At 42.2% G+C, this 11,936-nt stretch overlaps 1 long non-coding RNA gene across 1 annotated transcript; it reads right to left on the bottom strand.

Moving 5' to 3' along the window:
• Positions 1-10,016: 10,016 nt before the first annotated feature.
• Positions 10,017-11,663, bottom strand: LOC128784592 (uncharacterized). The gene is made up of 3 exons (XR_008429549.1): positions 11,502-11,663; positions 10,899-11,018; positions 10,017-10,069 (listed from the first exon to the last, which is right to left on the bottom strand). It is a non-coding gene; the product is annotated as an uncharacterized LOC128784592 (long non-coding RNA).
• Between the last annotated feature and the right edge of the window lie 273 nt (positions 11,664-11,936).

Raw genomic sequence — 11,936 nt, forward strand, 5'->3', positions numbered from 1 at the left:
TTTCACTCAACTCTATGAAATTCCATGGAAGAAACACAAGTACTCTCCTGATCCAATTTCTACCAATAATAAGCCCATAGCCAATCATGTAGCCCATATCATTGGACTACACCACAGGATACTACTTTCTGTGTTGCACTGTTGAGAAGAGGTTGCATAAGATACTAAGAGCTACACGCAGAATCTTTAGTACCTCAAGAAAGGTGTATGTTATGACTGGAAAAACACAAATTGCTACATTCTTAAGCTTCGTCATGGAGTCTCTTGGCTTCTTTTCATTCTGCATGGTTTGTTTTTCACTTGGCTTTTCAAAGTTCTGTCCTGAGACCAGAGAGACAGTTGAGGAAGACAAAAGGGCCCCAACTGCATCAAAGTCTAAAAGCAGCCCTAAGTCAGTATTCATGAATCTCATGGATGAATCTGTAAGTGCCACTGTCACATGGATCAGTCCTAACCCACAAAAAACAAGGGAATTATTTCTGTTTTGGGGGATGCAAGGTATTCCTCCAGCATAACAAATCCAACTGTCCCCAATTGCTTGCTGCAAGTGGTGCCTAATAGATGTAAATAAAGTGGCCACAGTAATGTCCCCTCAGCAATTAGAAGTTCTAACACTACTGAAGAACAGAGCCAGGCTGTTGACTTCACTGTTTGATCTCATGTCTACCTTCATGTGAACTGTTTGCCTAGCTCAAAACACACCCCAGCCTTGCTACAATTAGAGACAAGTGACCAATTTTCCTCAAATTACTTACCTGTGGGGCACAGGTTGTTTTTTGTTTTTTTTTTTTTTAGATTTTGCTTATTTCCCAAATGGATTGTGGTTTCCTCAAGTATTTTCACTCAAACCATTTTCCCCAGTGTTTAATTTCTGTGTAATGTCAGTTAACTGAGATGGTCCATGATTATTTCTGTTCCCTGATCCTGTTCAGAGTCTGGAGGTTTACTGTGGCTTCCATTCACTCAAGGAGAGGTAGCAGCAAAACAGCATTTGGAGATTTTATAAAATATTAAACCTCCTGTTTTCTAGGCCACACAGTCCTTGCCTGAGGCAGCATTCATATAAAAAGTTAAGCTATTACAAGATTTATTGCCTGGATGCAAAGGAGCACACAAAATTGAAGTCTATGTCTCAGCCAATTGGAAAGCAAACAGATATTCCTTCTAAGGCGCCCTGAACTGGGCTGGAGACAGGCAACAAGACACGTGCAGTCAGCCCAGCACAGACCAACTTGTGTTGAAATAAAAGCACAAGCCTGGAAATATTTGTTCTGTATAAAATCATTTGATTAAAGAGGACACAGCCAGACAGAGCCAACATACACAGTGCAGCTTCATGAGTGCAAGGGTTTTGATTGCCAGCATGCTATCAGTCACTAGCATGAGGGATCCTGACAGTGGGTGCAAACAGGCTATGGAGGAACCTTCAGTACATTCATTTAGATTCATTCTTAGAGCCTTCACTCAGCATAAGTTTAACCATGCTGTGCTCCAGATGGGCTAAAGATGTGTGGTGTTGGGGAAGGGAAATCACTGCTCTGCCCTCGTATGCCAACTGCACTCAACATTGATACATGGACCAAGCTTCCCAGGGGTGCCTAAGAAAGATGTGCATTTCTAAGACCTAATGCTTTATTTCTTCTCTGTGCTGCTCAGTGTCTCCAGATTGACAAATGATTTATTTTCATTACATTCATGTGAGGAATACGGTTTAACAGGAGGCCAGAATCAAGAGGACCATTTTCAAGTGGTTTTATGAAGACATATGGAAGCCAGGTCCCTCTATATCCCCGATGAGACTTCTTCTATCCTAACTATTGCACATTAGCTTTCTACCTCCAAAGTGGTAATTCTCCAGTGCTTGACAAAGCTTTCAACTCAACACTGCAGGGAAGCAGCAGAGTGGTGTATCTGCCATGCCACCTGTCTCAAACTGAATATTTTAAGATGAACTGTGTGCTCTGAAGAACATAAGTAGCCTTCATTGGTCATACCATACCCCACTCACTGGAAAGCCTTTGCCTCCAGCAAAGATTTGGTATGCATCCTGGAGCAAGTTTTATCCATCACAAGTGTCGTGTACACAGAGCCACACATTCATTAGTTGCAGCAGGAGGAGTAGTCCCATATTTGCATGTACACACACACTCAGACATACAACAGTGGCAGTACTTTTTCAAGCCAAAGAAACATCTAATGCCATTTCCAACCTTGATTTAGCAATAAATCCCCACAGACTCATGGGCTTAAGCTGGAAGAAACCTCTGGGGTCGCCTCATCCAAGCAACATCCCAGAGCTTAATGCTGAAAACAATCACTAGCTTCAACCTCCACTGTAACCAAGCTGCTTCCCCTGGCATTGAGATGACAAGCAACTAAATCCAGCTGGGGGGGTATGTTCTGACTCCAAAACCTCCAAATGTTTACAGCTATGCTCACTGAAGAGAAAAAGAAGTTCTTTGTTCTTCTTTTCTTACCCTATTTGTAGAACATTTCTCTCTTTGCATTGTCAGCCAAGTAACTGGGTAGTATGACCTCAGAGATATTCTACAGTAATGACCCAAAATTCAACAGTATCACAGACAGTTGACATGTGTGTTGGCCCATCAGTGACCAGAGAGTCATGGAATAGTTTAGGTTTGAAGGGATCTCTAAAGTTCCTCTAGTTCAACTCCCCTGCAATTATCAGAGACATCTTCAACTAGATGAGTTTGCTCAGAGCCATATCCAACCTGACTTTTTATGTTGCCAGTGATGGAACATCTACTATTTCTCTTGATAGCCTGTGCCAGTGTTTTACCACTCCTATTGTAAAAACTTTCTTCCTTACATTTCCTCTAAATCGACCCTCTTATAATTTAAAGCCATTACCCCTTGTCCTATTGCAACAGTCCCTGCTAAAAAGTTTGTCCCTGTCATTCTTATAAGCTCTTATATAAGCTCACTTTAGATATTGAAAGGCCACAATAAAGTTTCCCCAGATCCATCTCTTCTCTGGGGTGAACAGCCTGAATTCTCCCAGCCTGTCTTCACAGCAGAGGTAGTCCATTCCTCTGATAATTTTTGTGACCTTCCTCCAGGCCCACTCCAACAGGTCCATGTCCTTCCTGTACGGGGGATCCCAGAACTGGATGCAGCGCTGCAGGTGGGGTCTCACCAGAGCAGAGGGGCAGAATCCCCTCCCTTGCCCTCCTGGCCACAGTGCTTTTGTTGCAGCCCAGGACAGGTTTGGCTTTCTGGGCTGCAAGCACACATTGTCAGGTTGTGTCCAGTTTTTCATCATCAGCCTCTCCAAGTCTTTGTTGGTAGGGCTGATCTCAATCCATTCATCCCCCAGCATGTGCTCCTACCAGGAGTTGCCCTGACCCAGGTGCAGCACCTTGCACTTGGTCTTGTTAAAATTCATGAGGTTTCCATGGCCCCACTTCTCCAGCCTGTCCAGGTCCCTCTGGATGGCATCCCATCCCTCAGGCATGTTAGCTGCACCACTCAGCTTGGTGTCATCTGCAAACTTGCTGAGGTTGCACTCCATCCCACTGCCTATGCCATTGATAAAGATATTAACAGCACTAGTCCCACTACAAACCCTGGGGGACGCCATTCATCACCAATGTCCATCTGGACACTGAGCTGGTGACCTCTATCCTATGGATGAGACCATTCAACTAATTCCTCGTCCACTCACCTGTGCCCCCATCAAATCCTTATGACTCCAATTTGGAGAGAAGGATGTTGTGAGAGATCATGTCAAAGACCTTATAGAAGTCCAGACAGAACATATAACAAAGTACAGGTAAAGGTTTAAAATGGTTTCTGGATCATAAAAAGTAAGGTGTTCCCTACTTTTAAAGTGTTCACTGTGCACAATATAGAAGTGTAGTTCATTATAATCAATTTTAAAAATAAGATTAAAAAATATGATTAATAACAAAACTCATATGTACCAGGAAAAATGTTACTGCTGCCTTGGCAGCATAAATTAAAATTCACTGCTGCAGTCCTCTCTGTCACATCAGTTGACTGTCTTCTTGGGAAATGTTTATGTGACTAAGGGACAGGATCAGGCCCAATAGAAATAATAATATGATCACTTAGAGGGAGCTTTACATCTGTACAAACACTGTCTAATGAATTCCTGATGGAGTTTTGCTGTTGAATAAGGGAATCATGTAAGAACCTCTACAATAAGTGAAGCAGCAACACATTTTGGATCAAAGAAAATCATACAGAAATGCAAACTAATATACATAGGGCTGCAGTCATTCTTGACATATTTCCTCCCAGGTCATTTAGACCCTCTTTAGGCACTGCCACTATTTACCTTATAGAAAAACACCCTGGCCTTTGAATTGAAAGACCTTCAGTCTTTGATATCAGAGCTCTCATGTTTAACCAAGAGGACAGTCTTCAGGGGGAAGAGAGTGATATGTGCAGACTTCAGCTCCATACAGTGTGAACTCTTTACTGCAGAGGTAACCTTTTCATTTTGTTGTAGTGCAGTGTGAGCACAGCAAGGTCCACATCCATGCCAAAGATTCCAAGGCACTCAGGAACGCAAACAAATAGCAACAGTCTAAATTTAACCAGGGTATGACCACACTGAAACTAACACCAAATGTAGATGCTCTCCTTGCAGTGAATCTGTATGGAAAGTGCCTGCATTTCTACATGGCTTTTAGGAACTACAGCATTCCCTGTAACTGCAGTAGCTGTATGTGTGAGAACCTCCACCAGACTCTATTCTGGCTGTCTTCACCTGAAGCTACATGCACAAGACCAGATAAAGGCACAAACAGTATTTTCAGAGTCAGACCATAAAGGACAAGTGTCCTGACAGTTTACCTGCTAGATGTCATCAAATACTTCACCCTGCTTTTTTACATCCTCCCATGTCCTCTAACTTAGATTCCAGTAACTACCTTACCACATTCTTAAAACCCCACTGAAAGATAATTTACTAAAATTATTTACTGTTCACATACTGTGGCTTTTAGACCAACAACTGATGTTTAGACACCCAAATATAAGGTGGTATAAATGGATGTTCAGTCTATCTTAATTCCCTGATAAACAATCTTCAGCGCTGACCAGTTTTTGATGCTCCAGAGTACAAGGGCATTCAGCCTGTAACTCTGGCATGCAGAAGGAGTCTCACCAGTTGGCATGGGGATGTCTTGGCAAGAAGTTTTAGAGATGCAGAAGAGGGCACTGCAGAAATTGCAAGAGGTAGAGTGGAGACTCATAATGCCAGAGTCAGCACGCACCAAAAAGGCTGGTGAGGGTAAACACATGGATGAGTTGTGCTATAATCAAATTAAACCTGTACCCCCAGTGATGCGAAAGTGTTGAGTGATGAGATCTAAACAGCAGAGCCCATTCAATATGGATCCAGCCCGTAAGGATATAAATATATGGATGAACTGCTAGCCTTGGAGTAAGTTAAAGGGAAGTAGATGCTGCAGTTACAGATCAAAGCAGCAGAAAACTCCTGACATTTTTTTTTTTAGATGGAAAACTTCAACCACTGTCCAGTAAACCGGTCAAACTGCCTGTAGGAAGAAAATTTAGAGAAATTATTTCTCACCACTTTAATGTTCTAAAATTAGCATGTCAAGAGGAGAGATTATTCTTGGCATAGAGTTAAAACACAGTAGATAATGTTACCTGAACCATTTTACTGACTGCAAAATAACTAAAATATGTTTGGTTTTGGTAGGGGTTTGGTTTTGGTACCAAAAAAGGACCTGCTAGCAGTCTATTTGAAAACAAAAGACATGTCAGCAAATGAACAGGAAAATATCCTGAAGGTTTAAAGGAAGAAAATTAAATCCTAGGAGGTAGCAAGAATACATCTTTTCATGGGATTGATAAGAAAATCTCCAAGGCATTTATATTGCTGAACATAAAAATAAAATTTAAAAAAGAAGGATGAAACACAAAAACAAGAAACTAATAAACACAGCTGCCTGGCTTGGCTCAAGGGCCTCTTTGAACCAGTTAGAAGCCCTTCAGCACTTGGAAATCCAACCAAACTGATACCAATAACAAGAAGGATAAAGTACAGCAAGGGAGAGGTAAGGAGTGAAAGAAAGAGGCTGAAAGGTTTTCCCAGAGAAGCTATACCTAAAATTCATAGAAGCTGCTTATGAACAAGAACTCAGTGGGGGAAAATGCAGTGTCTGTTGGATTGCTAAGGATTACAAGAAGTGATTGTTAGGCAGAGACAGAGAAAGCAGGAGCCATACAAGGGATTTCTATGTTATAACATGACTGTTTTTCTTCATAGATGGATACTTTTAGCATTTCAAGGAACAGTCTTTTACTGTCATATTTTAAATGGCTTTACAGATTACATGCCCATCTCCAAACACTTGGACGAAGTTTACCGAAACCAGTTATTACTTATTATGATTGTTGCATGCACATATTTCCAAGCAAAAAAATAATTACCATCATGTTTCCATGCAGAATATTTTTTAGCAATCTCAAAACATAATGGCACCAGACATACTGAATAGAGAAATGTATTTTTGATTATGTCTTGGTAATAATTGCCTTCACTGCTTCATATGAATTGAATATTTAAAATATCCTCACAAAAATAGCAATCCTTCAATAGGTATTATCCTCTTCCATAATGGAAGTACAGTGCTATATGCCAGGTTGGTTCAGTTAGGGGTTTTAATAAATGTTAGTCGGTTCTCTGTACCGCCATTTTCCCCCGACAATGGTTTGCTCCAAGTTGTCTAACACAGGAGCTCCTACATGTCCATCTTGTAGCCACTCCCGAATTCTTCTTGAAAGTTCTGTTTCAATCACCCCACCTTTGTATTCCCATTTGTCCCATAACACTGTACCCACCTCCATCACGTTTCCATAGGTTGTTGTAATCCACGCCACTCCCCTGTTTTCTGTCCCTATTGGGAGAGGGGGATTCCCGCCCCTGTCTGCCCGCCCCCTATTTAACCCAATGCTCTCTCTGTCCCAGCGACATTTTGTCCTCGCACTGTGCCTGGGAACAGCCACTCCAGCCACCACAGCAGCCATGTGGGAAATAAACGTTCTCAGCCACACATGCAAGGTGTGCCTTCTCTCGTCCCTTTGCTTCCTCTCAGCATAAGGCTACGAAAGCTGTGTACCCATGCCAGAGCGCTTAGCCCTAGAGCCTCCGTGCATGCAGCAGCTTTGGTCTCACCAAAAGGCAGCGCCTAGCCAGGCACCCCAGCTGCCCGAAACTGGAGAAAAGAACAAAAGCCACAGTACAGGTCATAGAACACCTTCCTTTCCTCATTATTGATTCTGCTAGAAACCAGGTTGATAACTTCATTGTCACTGCAACATTTCTGAAATATTTTACAGGTGTCTAAAAACGCAGATATTAACTGCCGCTTTAAGCAATTGCTCACCAGCATATGACTAAGAACCCTCTCTCTAAGAACTTCAGATAAGGTGTTTGGCCTGAAATAAAAGTTTTTCCAGTTTCTTGGTAAGAGAGAAAACGAGAGTTCTTTATTGAAAGCATAGTAGCATATTTTGCCTCATTAATAACTTCACTGCAGCATTAATTTGCTTAATTATTGCACTTAGAATTCAACATGGTAGCTAATTAATTCAAAGGCTGCAGAAAAAAAAATCATAACACATACACAGCACTGTTTTGGGAGCACACTTTTTGGGAAAATATTTTTTTTTTTGTTCTGTTTCATGAAACACTAAGTCTGTGGATACAGTAAGTTAAAAGTTATCTTTTTCATTATTTATTTTAATTCCTTTTCCCAGCTTTGCCCATTTAATCTTCTCTCCTGATGAATCTTCCTATAACAAATGGAGTTAATGCACCTCAACAGTGTACTATTGAGACTTCCAACTCCATTACCCACTTTTAAGATCTTGTTTGCTTCCTCTGAAAATCTTTCTGTCTATTTTACTGACAAAGGTCAAAAGGCACACTAAATTCTTAGGAGGTCATTTGAAAACAAGAGCTCACTTCTGTCCAAACAGCCTCAAAAGGGACAAAAAAAAAATCCAACACCAAAACACCACTTTCCATTTCCTTAAGTCTTTCATTTTAGTTGAAAAATAAAATCTCATTATATATGGATCATGTGTAAAATTCTCAACATCAGAATCAGGAATGATATCCCAGTATAGCATCTTCTAAACTGCTTGCTTATCAGTTTAACCACAAGACAAAACCACCAGAAACCAGCTGATGCTCCAGACTACTCTGAGCTGACTGTCTCTCAGATGATGCTACAAAAGCTGCCCAGTAACTCAGGGGATTCTCACTGTGCTTCTACATTGATGCTCACTGAGGCATATGGTCCATAGCTGTGTTAACAGAAAATCTCAACTGAATACAGCTACATCAGGAAATAACCATATCCATCCCTGCTACTCTACCAGAAGAAAATAATTCTCTATTGGTAACAAGCTGGTACCACTGGGCTGATCACCATGCCCATGTTGCTGGGGCAGCTCACCTCCCACTACAGGCACTTTTCTGCCTTAGTCTCTTGCTGTCTTCATCCATTTGTACTTTGTCACCTACCAGCTTGGTGACACCACAGAGGATTTCAAGGTGCTGGCCTCAACTGCCCACACTTTCATTCTCTTGGGTTGTTTGCATTTATTTAACAAGCTTGCTTACCATCACCTTTACTTTTTAATGAGAGATAACAGGAATGGGTATCGACAGAATCTGCTAAAGGTAATTTGGACCTTTTGAAGCCTGGTATTGTAGCTGATGTTAGACTGCAAAATGTTGTATTTAATGAGTCTCTCTGCTGTACTGGCAATATTTACATAAGGATCAGAACAGTCCACTGGTGTAGGGGTGATTTTATTAGGGATTTTGGTGCCCCATTCAACATCTATTTAGCCCTGGAAGTATCTAAATTCAGTAGTCATTCTCTTTCCAGTTGAAAACATTCTCTCTCCAATGGAAAACATTCTAAAAAATTCAGAGTTCTGGTTCCTGGAAAGCCTAGATCTGCTCCAGGTGTAGGGAGCTCAGCCATACAGACTAACAAGATGCAGGCAAAATATACAACAAACTAAGTTCCCTGTGCAGCCCTCTCCAAGACTTACTGTCAAAGCACACCTAACAGTGGTGCAGTCCCAGTGCTCACAAAATGCACCCTGAGGCATTCTACTTTTAAAAAGCATCTGGAAAAGGAGATGCTGAGGGTGGTACCATTAATCTATAGACTAGCTTGAAGGTGCTTTTACAGAGGGTGACAGAATTACCTTGTTTTTTACAATTCCTATTCCCTCTTCCATCCCTTCTCCCTGGAATCATGCCTAAGGCTGTTTATTTTCCCTGCAATGTTCCTCCTCACCTCATAAGCCCATCACCTGGTAGTTGTGACCAACAGATTCAAACCTTTTGTTTGTTTGTTCTCCATGAGAGCAGAGAACAAACCTGGGTCTATATTTTGGATAAGTGTCATAACCAGGAGGCCACATGCAAGAGACAGCTCCTTCATCATGTTCCAGATGTCTCTTGCAGAAAAATACTGAGACTTGCTCCATCCTTTAAGAAAAATAAAAATTGTTGTCTGAAAAGGTAAAGGGACCTGCTCCTTTACTGCAACCAGGAGGTGGGCATTTGGAGCTGCAGGCTGGGAGGGTTGAACTTGGCAGCCCTTTGCCACCCATTCCCAGCTCACAGGTCTGGTCAGCCCTGCAAGCCATGGAAATCCCTCTGAGAAACTAAGCCCATAGCCATGTTTGAGACCTTCAGCTTGGCAAGTGAAAGATGGGCAGCAGACCAGCCACATGGGATTGGAGCACTTCTTCCAGATCTTGCCTCTGTTTCTTGGGTACTGCAGTGCCCTGGGCTGGAAATTCTGTAGCATTCAGTGTCACATTCATTACAAATGTGATGCTTCTAAATTAAACATGAGGATGAATAATGAGAGCACACACACCATTATTTATCTGACCTTTTAAATAATTTTGCATATTTTATATATCAGACCACTTCAAGAACAGAATGAATCATAATTTTTTGTGTGGATAACTCAATCTGCATCACCAAATTTTCCAGTTCCTTCTGTGGGATAACCTGGTATCCAGGAAAGAATGGGGTAAATTTGGTACTACCTGGATGTCCCCGCTAAGAAGTAAGCAGCAAAAAGAGACAGTTTTGCCATTGAAATGGTAACTTTCCTTTGCGGCATTGATCCAGTTTGTGAATGAAGCTGATCAAATCCCTTTAGATGAAAACTATGGCTTGAGGCTATCTACAGTCACTTACAGATAGTCTGCTTTTGGGGCATCTTCCTTTTCTGCTGATTCTGAGGGAAGCTAATTCCCTGGTCACAGTTCTGTCCCAAGCTATAGCATCCCCAGCAAGTTCTTTATCAGGGGAATTACAGACTGGACACCCAGAGCAAGCAGAAAGCCAAAGCTGAGCTGAATTAGCAAAAGAGTTATTTAAGGAAACATCTCTAGCATCTGTTTTATTGAGCATATGTACTCTGCTCATTGCTGTGCACCATTAAGACTTCATGCAGAGATCATAAGGCACACGTGAGCACTACAGAAGCTCTGAGATTGCTATTTTTTTTCTTCTTTACTTTGCCTCATCAAGATTTCATTCAGGATCACTCTAGCCTAAAATTACCTCAGTAGTAAAACTAACCCCCCGCCGATAATGTTCTGAAGGACAAGGAGGCTTTAAATACAGAGGGAATTTTCAGAGTGACTAATACACACTGGGGACATGACCTTATTTCAGCTACAGGAGTCCGGCTAACTGAGGACAGATGCACCACGTTATACATGAAAACACATCTTTAACCACTGTTAGTAATGACAGGATCTAACAAGACAGGATGCTCTGTCCTCTGGCTGTGTTGATCCCAGCAGGAGAATGTCCCGAGTCAGCTTACCTTCCCACAGACTGAGGGAGGACATCCACTGGAAGAACAGTCACCTGCTCCACTATCCCATGTCCACTGGATAGCCATTTTCAGGAGCACCTTCACCAAACACAGAGCCTCCTCCTTACCCTACCATTTGTGACAGATGGGACAGAGAAAAACCTGTGGAACAGTCCTCTGCCATATGCTTCTGGTCCCTGACTCTGCACACAAGGAGAACCTGGCAAGGAGCCGTTCTCCAGAGTATTCCCAGACTAAAGCATCCCGTCTACATTATGTGGAGTCTGAACCAGAAGGGAAGAAATAACCCTGCTCGCTGCCTTATTTCTGGTGTTGACCCCCCAAAAGGCTCACAGGCCAGAAGGTTAATCTAAAATAACAAGAATATTCAGAAGCTGGCAGCTGGATCTCCTCGGGGTTACAAAGGGCAGATCAGCCACTTGTTGCTTTCATTATCTGGATTACAATAAAAAGAGAGAAGAGAGGCTAAGAGGCAGTCACTTCCCTGCAGACTTCTTGCCCAGATGTTAAACCAGCTGGCTACGAATCCCACACAGAGGCTTTGCTACCAAAACCAGGGTTGACAACAGAAGATGGAAATACAGCCTCTACCTTTGCCTCTTCTGAAAAAACAGATCAAATTATCTGTATCACAGCCTGAATCTGCCACAGCAGATGCCACCTGGGATACTGCTCTGCAGAGTCACACATCCCCATTTGTAACATGTCCCTGAGGATTTAGAGAAGATCTTTGCACATGCACCATCTCTTGCCAGTGGGCCTGGAAGGGCAGTTCCATGAGGATCACAAGCTGTGGGACCATGGGCCCCACACTTTGCCCAGAACTTCTGCAGCTCCATCCCTATGTGACCTCACAATGTCTTACACTTCACACTTCAAGCTGTTGCAGTGACCCTCCTCCTAAGATTTTTCATCCTTTTTCTGTTAAATACTCTGTCATGGTTTGACACTGGCGCAATGCCAGCACCCTCATGAAAATGCACTTTTCTTAAATAAATGTTGTGAGATGTTATCAGGGACAGAGCA

This window comes from Vidua chalybeata, chromosome 2 (assembly GCF_026979565.1).
Source record: "Vidua chalybeata isolate OUT-0048 chromosome 2, bVidCha1 merged haplotype, whole genome shotgun sequence".
Taxonomy (NCBI): Eukaryota; Metazoa; Chordata; class Aves; order Passeriformes; family Viduidae; genus Vidua; species Vidua chalybeata.